Source organism: Canis lupus, chromosome 22 (assembly GCF_048164855.1).
Source record: "Canis lupus baileyi chromosome 22, mCanLup2.hap1, whole genome shotgun sequence".
In the NCBI taxonomy this organism is placed as follows: domain Eukaryota; kingdom Metazoa; phylum Chordata; class Mammalia; order Carnivora; family Canidae; genus Canis; species Canis lupus.
In genome coordinates this window covers 39004438-39016700 of record NC_132859.1, presented here as the reverse complement: position 1 = coordinate 39016700, position 12263 = coordinate 39004438, and the positions used below count along the sequence as shown (strand labels likewise).

General features: G+C 40.0%; 2 long non-coding RNA genes across 9 annotated transcripts in view; one reads left to right on the top strand and one right to left on the bottom strand.

The window, feature by feature from the left end:
* The window catches only part of LOC140614155 (uncharacterized), a 77543-nt gene extending 73326 nt beyond the window's left edge, over window positions 1-4217 (bottom strand). For 5 of the 8 annotated variants that reach the window (XR_012015057.1, XR_012015056.1, XR_012015055.1 and 2 more), the window contains exon 1: window positions 4186-4217. This is a non-coding gene — a long non-coding RNA (uncharacterized lncRNA). The other 3 variants (XR_012015052.1, XR_012015054.1, XR_012015051.1) reach the window with 3 other exon arrangements.
* LOC140614156 (uncharacterized) overlaps window positions 1-12263 on the top strand; it is a 42570-nt gene that overhangs the window by 11063 nt on the left and 19244 nt on the right. The window lies entirely within an intron of this gene.

The following is a 12263-nucleotide window of genomic DNA, read 5'->3' as shown; positions in this document are numbered from 1 at the left end:
TATTCCACCGGGTGAGAGAAATGAGGCTCAGCCATGTGAGCCAAGCTATTCTTTTCTGTGGAATTGTCTAAGCTGAGAGGCATTATGTTGTTGTGTTGTCAGGGAGAATGTCTGATCATGCTTTCCTTGGTGTCACCATCAACCTATGCTGTCTTCCCTGGGGTTCCTTCTTCCTGTCTAATCTGTAGTTATCAGTTCACAGGGGTCACTTTGGTCTCTCCCTCTTCCTGAACCTAAGGGCCTTTCTAGTCTATTGACTTTTTTTTTTTAAGATTTTATTTATTTACCCATGGGAAACACACACAGAGAGAGAGAGAGGCAGAGACACAGGCAGAGGGAGAAGCAGGCTCCATGCAGGAAGCCTGATGTGGGACTCAATCCTGGGTCTCCAGGATCATACCCTGGTCCAAAGGCAGCACTAAACCACTGGGCCACCGAAGCTGCCCCTAGTCTATTAACTTTTGAAACTGTGTCCCTGATACACTCCCTCTACTGCTCCACCTAGGGCTTCTGGAAACTCTACAGCACCATGCCTCTTGAGTGCAAAAGGTCATTTTTGCTGCTCCTGCCTCACAGTGTGCCACAAGAAAGTCTGTGAGGCTCTCCCAGATGGGCTTCCATGCTAGGATTTTTCAGATTTTTAGGTTGCTGATTCTTTCACTACTATAGGACATAGTAAGTACTCAGTATTATTGAACTAAAATTCCCAGTCCAAATCTCCAGTACTTCCTTGGCCTTTTGACTCTCATTTGTTGATTTGGGAACTCTGAACCTACCAGATTGGGACTTGTGCTAATTCCCTATGGATAAAATACACACAGACCAATTGATATTAAGCACATGTGACACACAGATACTACCATTTGAAAACACCACCCAATTAGAAGTGACTCTGAGCTCACCTGGAATGAGCTCAGAATGAGCTCAGAGAGGACTCTGTATTAGAGTCCTTTCTTCCACAACTGCTGGAAGGACAGAGAAAATGAGACAGGAAGCATATGTTACAGGAATCCCTTGACCTGGAGCAGGAGGCTTGATTGACTCCAGTGGATACTTGTGCATCATGGAGTCAGTATTTCCTACAAATTTACCAAGGGTTCTCTCTAGGTATTAAAAGAAAAGCTTTATTCTTTTCCAGTTGAGTCAGGAGACATAATCCAGACTGATTGTCTGAAGACAGCTGACCTCTCAAGGCCTCTTAGGAGACATACACCAAGATGGGCTTTGTGCAAATAACACCATGGGAAGAAAATAGTACCTTTCTGTCTATTGCTGGTTGGCATCTGCTTTTCTCTCCTGGAAAGGCTTGTTTCTGCCTATTTAAATCACAAAGCAGTTAGTCATGAATAGTATCTAAATTTGTGTTCAATGCTGACCACATTAGTCGTGTTGAATAAATGAAAAATAAGATTTCATTTTGGAGCATTGGTCTATGTCCTAGAATTCAAGCAGTTGCTGGCTTTGCTGTATTCACTGTCCCACTGCCATTCATAACAAAAGTGAAATAATTAATATAATAATCCCTTTCAAAATTATACCTATTGGCCTAAATAGCTTTGCCATATATATAAATGCTTTGGGTAAATGCAGTTATTTAATAGTTTAAATCTAGCCTCATTTTGATAATAGAGCATTGTTCAACTATGAAATGACTAAGTACCCTTTTCATATGCCCTGTGAGAAACACAATAAGTTGAATGTTGTGCTTACATAGTGTCTGTTTCCTGAGCAGTCAGTTCAGAGCAAGCTCCATGCATTTAATTAATCTCAGCATCCTCAAGATAACACAAAAATCCTCCTACTTTCTGGGCTTTTCTCCTGTGACCTCTTCTCCTCATTCCTGAAAGGCCTTCAGCTCTTGCTTCTCACAACTAACTTTCCTACTTTTCCCCTACTTGCTTTCCTCCTTCCTTCCTTTGTCTTTTTCTTTTTGGAATAACTGCCTCCTTTAATAGAGTCTGATTTACTGGACAGGTCACATGCCAACGCATCAGCTGAGGACCACCGGGGAGCTAAGCATCGGTTTCTGGTTGTGTAGCTTTCATAACTACACTATCCATTGGAACATATAAATCACATTCAGGTCAGGTAGGGAAGAAGTTTCCATCAGTGTCATTTGTTAAAAAAAAAAGATCAGGGTAAGAATCTAAATATATAGTAGTATATACTAGTACATATGCTTTTAGCAAAAGAAAATCATTACAATAGAGAACAAGATTTAAAGCACCAGGTACACACTGACACAGTATTTCCAAAAAACTCACTGGGATTTATTCCTTCTCAACCTGTCTTTGTTTTTGTTTGCTTGCTTTTTGTCTAATGAACTTTTTATTTTAGAAAGGTTTTAGATTTATAGAAACATTGTAAAGGTAACAGAGAGTTCTCATACCCTCCACACTCATTTTCCCCTATTATTAATCCCTTCTATTCATACAATGCACTTATCACAATTAATGAATCAATACCGATACATTATTACTAACTGAAGCCTATACTTTACTCATACTTGCTTGGTTTTTACCTGATTCCTTTTTTTTCTGTTCCAAAATTCCATCCAGGATAATATGCTACATTTATTTGTCATTTCTTCTTGGGTTCCTTCTGGTTTAGATGGTTTCTCAAACTTTGTTTTTAAGGGCTTTACTGTTTTGAGGATTAGTACTCAAGATACTTTTTAAAACATCTCTTAATTGCCATTTGTCATGATGTTTTTCTCATGATTGGACTGACCTCATCACATCACAGCAAGCATAAAAACTGCCTTTGGTGGTATTTTCTAGTTTGCAATAATCTTTCTTCCATGCTTTTTGCAAGGCTGGCCCTCTGTTCCTGTGCCATGATGGCATCTGAAGGATTGTCCACAGTCGAAAGACCTGTTCGGCATGAGGGTTTGCCATCTGGGCTCTATTCCTCGTGTTTCTGCTAGTCTCCTGGTGACTTTTGAGCGTCAAATCCCCTTCCCTCCATTATTTCGCTTTATCAGAGGCTGACTTTCAATCCCTCTGTGAGCTGTAGTTGCTATTCACCGCTCGCAATGGTGTTTGGCCTTCACAGAAGCCTCTCGCCAAAGTTTCCTATTTCTGAGGCCAAACTGATTCCTCCACACTCTGCTCTGCTCCTCCCTTCCCCACGGGCCCACACGTCCATATGTATGTATACTCCTCCAGCACACCTTCAACACGTCCATACACAACTTCGTATTTTTCCACAGTAGGGAAACTATTGTCCCACATCAGGACCAACTTAGTGACGTACTGGCTTTGATTTTAAAACAGTTTAGGACAAAATGGCTGATGTCTTTCCTTTTTTTTTTACATATATATATTTTTTAAAATTGGAGTTCGATTTGCCAACATATAGCATAACACCCAGTGCTCATTCCATCAAGTGCCCCCCTCGGTGCCTGTCACCCAGCCACCCCCACCGTCACCCACCTCCCTTTCCACCACCCCTTGTTCGTTTCCCAGAGTTAGGAGTCTCTCATGTTCTGTCTCCCTTTCTGATATTTCCCACTCATCTTCTCTCCTTTCCCCTTTATTCCCTTTCACTATGTTTTATATTCCCCAAATGAATGAGACCATATAATGTTTGTTCTTCTCTGATTGACTTACTTTACTCAGCATAATACCCTCCAGTTCCATCCACGTGGAAGCAAATGGTGGGTATTTGTCGTTTCTAATGGCTGAGTAATATTCCATTGTATACATAGACCACAGGCTGATGTCTTTCCATTTTAAAGAATAGCAAACACATTTATTGCCTTTCTAAATTTCTTCAAGGGACACTGCTCCCAAACATTAAAACAAAACAAAACCCAGTTGAATTATGGTTTCCTATTACACACTTTTAAAAAGAACAAAAGAAAAATATATTAAGCTATGTAATGGGAATGCAAAATACGGGGGCACCTGGGTGGCTCAGTCAGTTAAGCATCTGCCTTTAGCTCAGATCATGATCCTGGGGTCCTGGTTCAAGTCCTGCATCAGGCTTCCTGCTCAGTGGGGAGTCTGCGTTTCCCTTGGCCCCTCACTCTGTCGTGCTCTCTCTCTCTGTCTCTCAAATAAATAAATAAAATCCTTAAACAAAATATTGGTTTACTAATCTGTGAATCTTTTTTCTCCCTTCCTCTACCATCGAAGAAGCATCTATGCTGAGACTTCCTCAGTTGTACAGAATCCAGCGTACTTCTTAAGATGTCTTCACCGACAAGTAGGAGAATCCTGATTCAATAGGCTTGAACAAGATTTGTTATGTCCCATTTCTGGAGTTTGGTGGGTAGGCTGGGCTCCAGCGGAGAACCCTCAAGGCTGCAGCACCATCCGTTGAGGCTCCTCCCTGCTGTTTCAGACTGACTCTCACCCGGTTACAAGGTGGTTGTCAATAGCAACAGAGACAAAGGGCTCTTTAGTTGGAGCAGAGAAGGGGGGGATGGAAGAGGTTCTACTTTACTGTGGAGGTGAGGCAAGAAGAGAAGTGGAACAGGTGGTGGGGAAGCTGAGAGGACTGGCACAAAAAAACCTGGGCCAGAGAGGGGATTGGAGTGGAAAGAAAGAAGACATCCAGACTGAGTTGGAAAGAGAATTTTCTGGACTTAGAATGGAAGAGGAAAGGCACTTTAGGGCATCAGCCATGCATATATTAAGATATTGGCAACGAGAGAAATAGGAAGGAAAATCTGAAAGAAGTTTAGCTTTGTGTTATAAATACACACACTTTTGGTGTTTTCATGAAAGCCTATAAATTAAGATTTACATTGATTTTCAATTATTTTGGTTGCTGGAGTATGACAGAGTCTAAGGGTTGGTTTGCTCAGCACTTCTTTTGCCATTCTCTATTATAGAAAGGTGAATTGTATAATTTGTCACTCAAATAGGGACATTTAAGGCTAGAAGGGGACCCCATTAATGATCATGCTGTTACTACTTTACCAGTGTAAACCAGGACTAACACAGGCAAACTAAGATTTATGCCAATATAGAATACATAATTTCAGTTTGAAATGCTGCTATAATACTAGAAAGTAAGGTATCCAAACTCCTAGTCTCCCCTATAGCTACGGTGGTCAGTTCATAGTTGTGGTCTGTGAGTTAGAGGCAGGAGGCTGAGGAGGACTTGTCTTCCTTAATAAGTCAACACTGGGGAGAACTATGGCTCTGTCCCCTTCCTCCTGTTTGGACTACACACACGTGGTCTAGAGATGCAGCAGCCGTTATGTGAGCATTAGGATGAAAGCCTATGGCCAGGATGGTGAAGATAAAGATGGAGGGGACTGGGATATTGATGATTTAATGGGCCTGCTGCACAGGCCTGGACTGCTCACCTCCAGACTTCTTATACAGGAAAAAAATCAACCCAAACTTCTAGGTTAATCTAATAAGATTTCTGAACCTCATACCCAAATAGAAATTCTGCTGATATATGGATTTTTTATTAAATTTTTTTAATGTTAGGTTGTATCAAGTGAAGCCATAAGGTAAGTGTGTTTATATAGCAAACACTTTAATTCCTTTTCTATGAAAAGAAACTATACATTGTTTGAGAACACAATCTGAATATTTCTTTTTGATTGTGTTTTATTAAATTATAGACATTTTCAAACACACAAAAGTAGACAGAATAGTAGAATAAATCCTGATATACCTATAACCGAATGGCATAATTTTTGTTTCATCAGTATTGTGAGTGTGTTGCTGTGTTAAGCAAATTAACATTCTTTTGATGGGTACGTATTACGAATGGGATAATATCCTCTCTTACTGAGGATATTCTCTTATTGAAAAGCAGAAAGAAAATTTTTTAATCATTTGCCACAGTAACAAGGAACTGTCATCATGAACTATGTTGATTCATAGACTACTGACTCAAGGTAATGCTAGGTAGGCCACATGAAATCTCTGTTGAGAAACAAACATTTTCACGTGATTTGTCCTATCAATGAGAAAGTAATGCATAGACTGAAGAGACCTGAGGTCATTACTAGTCACGTGATCTTAGACACCTTACTTAACCTGGAGAGGTCTCAGATTACTTACCTGCAGAATGGTGATAATATTCACCTCACAGGGTAGTTGTGAACACTAAATAAGGTAATTCTTCATACAGTAATTGATATATAGTAAATGCTCAATAGCTGATCACTATTGCTATTATTAACTCCGTGTTAATTGGTGTGGGTTTCTTCTGTTTTCTTCTAAGCCAGGGGGTGAGTAGGGAAGCTATAGGATGACAGGAAATATAAAGATGTCTAATTCTACAAGCTTCATGAAATGACACACAGAATAGAGGTTGACCATCAGGGATTTTATTTTCCATACTTGAAGACTTAAGTTACTTCTACCAAACAGAGAGAAGTGGTCATAATAGATAAAGATGGATAACTGGTCGCAGGTATATTTATTCTAGGGTCTAAAGGTTGTTCAGTCTGCTGTAGCAGTGAGTACCTGGGGAGATGTCAATTTCTCAGATTAGAGGAGTTCCATATAATTGGATCCTGAAAATTGGTTTTAGAGATTTAGAAATATATAAAGGAGTCATTTTAGTTTTGATATTCTCGCACAGACTAAGAGTCAGAAATCCTCAAGTTAAATCTGCCAGAGTTCTTTGGTTATTAAATTTCATGTTTTGGAGAATAAGATATGTGTCACCTATTCATGGTAATGAGGAGAGAAGAAGAAGGAATTTCCACAGAGACTTCATGTGTGCTCAAACAGCAGACTATCTTGGTGCCAGGTAGGTTTCCTATGGATTGGAAAGGTATCTTAGGTGTGGGTTCCCAGAAACAGAGGCTCAGACAGGAACATGGCTGAACATTGGGGGTGTGCTCTCAGAAGAGGAAGAGTAAGGGAAGCAAGATAAAGAGTACAAGACTCTAAGGAATAGTGTGATCTCTTCTGGAGTCAGCTTCTATCACAGAGAACTCTGGAGCATGAAATGGATCACAGAGTTGAGTCCATCTTGAAACAAGAGGACTGGGTTTTTGCACCTCAAGTCAACAAGTCAATATGTCTGTGGGGTATCTTCTGTTGGGAGAGGAAGATATAATCTTTCTTGTGGGCTCCCTTTTGTCTGAGGGCAATTCTCCAGAGAAGGGGGCAGCTAAGAGCCATTAGAGCCACCATTCCTACCAGCTGGGAATAGGTGCACTAGTATAACAAAAGGGACCGGTGGAATCCCTTACAGATGGTGCTTTCATTTGAAATCAGCTGTGTTCCTCTTCATGCTGCTTTGACTGAATTGATGTGGAACAGAGAGGTTAAAGAGGATGTTATGAAGAGGCTGTTCATTGTTTCTCAAGCTCAATTAGTATATGGATGCTCTCTTGGGAGGGAAAGTTTTCTTAGTTTCCAAAATAGGCTTAAATTGTTTTTATTAAAACTTTACTTAAATACATATAAACCTAAAAGATTCAATAAACTTATGTTTGCATTTATTAAAAAGACATAAAATCAAAACAAATTACAAATTAAAATTTAAAAAGCACAAGACCATTAAAAATCAAAATGACATAAATTCAATGTGATGGGTGATACTATCTTGCTGAAACTAGGGTGCCATTTCCAGATAAATATGAGACTTTGTAATCGCAAATTGTCTCATGTGTTTCACACGACCTATGTTATAAGATGCTGTGTTGAAGAACCACCTTTCCAGCACTCTTCTCTAATAGAACTTCTGCAAATCCTAATCCGTAGAAGTCAGGAGGTTCTTGCCTTCACTCGACAGGAAGGAATTATTTAGCATTTACATATAGTTGTTCTCTATTATTGTCCTTAGCTTGCAATAATCAAAGGCATTCATCTTGGCACTATTGTGATCATAAACCAAAATGCAAACATGGGCACTTAAATACTATAGCCATCCCCAGTAAACAAATCATCCAAAACATACACAATTTTATTGGAATGAAAGTGTAATATTCAAAGTTCATTTAAAGCACTCTCTTAGAGCACTTAGGGGCTCCAGCTACTATGTCTGCACATTCTTTGATATGAGACAGTAGCTCTGTCCCATGAAAAGATGACCTGTACAGGGTGAGTTTGTCCATGAAATGACACTTGGAACACCCAAGAAAGTACCATTTTTGGCTCCCACTGTTTGGGCAAGAGGATGGTCATGAGCAAGGCCCCCAAATTGCAGGGTGAACCAGTGGCAATCTGAAAGGCCACTGAGTGGGCTTTGTGCCCCATATCTCATTACAACGTTAATGATTTCACTTAGTGTTATTGACTGTGACTACCTGGTGATTCTGCATATATAAAGGCTACTCCTTGTACTAGGTGAACCTCCTGCCCTTGCCACTAACGAAACACAGTGAAAGCTGCAGGGAGCTCTGAGTTCCTGCTTGGGAGGGTATAGCAAGCAAGATGGGACACTAGAATTACTGGTGCCTCTTGAGTGGTTATGAGCATCACCATGTTGCTGCAGGCTGCTTTTACTGGGAAACTTGGGACCAGGGTGCTTTTGCCACTGCCAAGGAAGCTTCCTGACTTCCTAACCTCCCCTGCACTCCTTGTGACCTTCTGAGCACTATCTGAGCAAAATGCTTAATGAAGACAGAGAAAAGGTAGGAGATACTCTGTGGTCATTGCTGGCATAAAGCCTGTCCTCTAATCCAGGAACAAGACCTGCATTGAATCAGAGAGACTAGTGTGAGTGATGGTGGATTAAGTAGAGTCTTGGGGTGGAAGGAAAGCATTAAAACCACTGTCTTGACATAGAGGTCAAAGCAAAAAGGAAAACCAGCTGAGCAGCTATAGGAGCACAGCAGCCAGTTCACTCTGCTCCATGTCATCCCCTAATTTAACAGTGGGAAAAAAAACATTCAGACAAGAGACTTGCTCAAAGTCTCATTTACTGAACAAATATTTAATGATCTGTGTCCACTAGAGGCTGGACAATCAGTCTGCTGTGTGCCAGGTATACAACAGACAGGTATGAACAGTCCATGTGTGGCCCCCCCGCCCCGGGGGGGCACAGAGTTCAAAAGAGAGATAAAGGGTGAAAAGATGGTTAGGATGAAAGGAGTTGCATACCATGCAGGCATGCAGGAGGGTCACCTGATCTAACCAGGCACACTCAGAAGGAGCTCTAAGGAGGAGATGGCAAAGCATGCGGTGAGCGCAGGTGATCAGTTCCATTGCTGTGCTAGTCTCACCATCCAAAGCTCAGGTGGGATTTCTGGGCCAGCTACTCACTGCTTCCTGGGAACAGAGGAGCAACAAGCCATTGTGGTGAGGTGGGCGGGGGGGGGGGGGGGGGGGGAGGCGGGGAGGTGGGATGCTGGCTTCACTTTCATGTTCCTTTGGTGCCATTGATTGCAAGAGGACTGGAAACAGTCTCAGCCAGTTTCGTCCACTTCAATTCATTGTACCAGAAGGCAATTTATATGACCAGAATGCTTGCTAGATCCTTCTTCCTAAGAATGCATGACTCTCAGTTTTCTTCCACATACATCAAATCCTTGGCCAACCTTTAAGGTCAAGATCACCCCACCTCTCCTACCTCATAACTCCCAGCACGCATCTTCCATTTCATTCAAATCACAGGCTTTAAAATGATCCTACCTGGTAGTGATAACTAGTATTCACTTGGGAATAACTGAGCCTAGTGGTGGAATGTGTGTAGACTCAATGAGCCTTGCTACTCAGAGTGTGACCCTTGGACCAGTAGCATTATCACCTGGGAATTTGTTATAAATTGCAAATTCCTAGGCCCCAACCCAGACCTATTGAATCAGAACTTGAAGGTCAGCAATATCTTCAGGTGGTTTTTGTGCATATTAAATTGAGAAATTATTCTAAAGAGATAGTGTAAGTAGAGTTTAATTCTAAGTGAGATACAAATGACAGCAGCTTTATTTGTAAGCATTGCATCACCTAAGTCACTTATTTTAAAAAACTCAACTTGTATTGATAATTTTTTTTTATTTTTGCTGATTGATTAATTTTGGCAATTAATTTGCATAATATTGGCATTATTGCTATCTTTTTAAAGCATGCTCAGGATTCATAAAATAATTTTTTAAACCAAGAAATTAATAGAAACACATTTCCAACCTCAAAACATATAAACACATAAAATATTTAGAAAGTTTCAAATATATTGAAAATAAAAATGCTAAGTACATATTAACAGATAAAATTAACAAAGCATCGAAGCACATTACATAGAAGAGATGATATCATGAAAAGATGCAAAATGTAACTTGCTATTTTTTTAAAAATAAAAAGCTAAATCTGAAAATAAAACTAGGGGCAATGAGTACTGTAATTGGGGAGTTGTGAACATGTTTTTGCACAGCTTTTTCTAGCTGCTGAAATGGCTTTTGTGTGTTTTGTCAGGGAAAAATGAGAAAGAAGGCTCATCTTCAAATAGTTTTGTAAATTTTTTTTTAAAGATTTTATTTATTTATTCATGATAGACAGAGAGAGAAGCAGAGACACAGGCAGAGGGAGAAGCAGGCTCCATGCAGGGACCCCAATGTGGGACTTGATCCCTGGTCTCCAGGATCCTGCCCTGGGCCAAAGACAGGCGCTAAACCACGGCGCCACCCAAGGATCCCCAAATAGTTTTGTAATTGTATGTCCTGTTCAAGGGAAACTTTATGAAGAGAGAGAAGTTGAGAAAGAGAGAGAGAGGAAGGGAGGGGGGAGAAGGAGGGAGAGAAAGTGCAGTATTTTTTTGTCTCGAAAGAAAGCATTTCAGGTTTATCTATGTCTTCTTTGGTTTTATCTTGTACTGCTGATACTCCAAAGAAGAGTTACCTGTTCCAATTTCAAAACTGTCAGATTTATATACCACTTGTTCAGAAAGCCTTTGAACTAGATAAGAATTATTCTTGTGAATGAAGCTTTACTTTATCAATTGTCATTTCCCTCCACTTCTTGAGGATTCTGGAGCTTTAGAAAAATGCTTTCTAAACAAGGAAGCTTTGTTCAATACAAAATTTGAATGCGGCAGAGAATCCTTTAAGTATGCAATCAATATGCAAATAATTTTCAGATTTATTTAAATTCTAAAACAATGGTGTTACATCAATAAAAATGCCTGCATTTTCAGTAACATAGATCAGAACACCAAAATACCAAAACCAAGAGGGTAATCAATAATGACTGCAATGACTAGCAATACCGGCAGATCAGGCTGAGGTCATTGTCAGCAGCGTTATTGAAACAGAAGAGCAAAAAATGAAAAAATGGCATCATGGAAACTGTCTTTCTTCCAGCTTTTACTATGCAAAATTTTCCGTTCATTCACACTGACTTGGAATAAAATTTTTGAGACAAATCACTCTAATTTTGAATTCAAGCCTGAGATGCCTAGAGCAGTGACATATGCCTATGCTTGCTATAGGGAAATCTGCTAGGAAAAATAATTTATCTTCAATCCAAACTTCATTGATTTGTATTTTAACAAACTTCAAGGAGACTAGTACATACAGAAACCAAACTTATGTTAAGTGTTTTTTAACATAAGAGATGTTTATAAAAGCTTACATTTCTGTTCCTTTCAATGGATTTTTGTGATTTGAGTATTTTTGTGGAATCTAATGGTTTTCCAAAAATAGGACCCAGTTTATCACTCTTACCTGTAGGAAATAAGAACTTTACTTATAATGGTATGACTTGTAGCTAGCTTTCTTCCAGGGTAAAATTTAGCCATGAGTTGTAGGTCTTTGAAGGTCACCCATGTAACAGACTACTGATATAAACCTTGTCTTCATACAGTTACAGAGAAAGCCCTTGGAATGGCTAGGAAAAAAGTCTTTGTGCATTCTGGATTTCTTTTCTTCCACGCTCTGCTGGTCTTTCTCTGTCCTATGCGGGGATGATGGTCAGAATAGCTAAAGGTATTGACCCCGCAGCCATGCCTGGTTTGGAATCCCAGATCTGCTACCAACTATCTACATGGCTTTGGGCATGTTTATAAACTCTCTGAGCCTCGTTTGCTTATCTGTAAAATGCGGAGGAACATGATAAGATTTCCATCACTGGAAGGTGATGTGGATAAAATGAGTGTATCTGGAGCATGTACAACGGCGCAAAGTACATTTCGAGTGCTATGTATTTGATATTGCTATCATTATAATAATCAGGAGATGGCGACTGTGACCCTCTATTCCTTTCTCTTGGTCCCTGGGAAGATCCAAGGAAAAATCAGGAATTTCTCATCTATATTTTTAGAAGCAACAAGGACATCAGTGATGATCACCCAGACCTAGGTTCAAGTTCCCTCTCTTGTCAGCTCTTCAAACCAGGGTATAT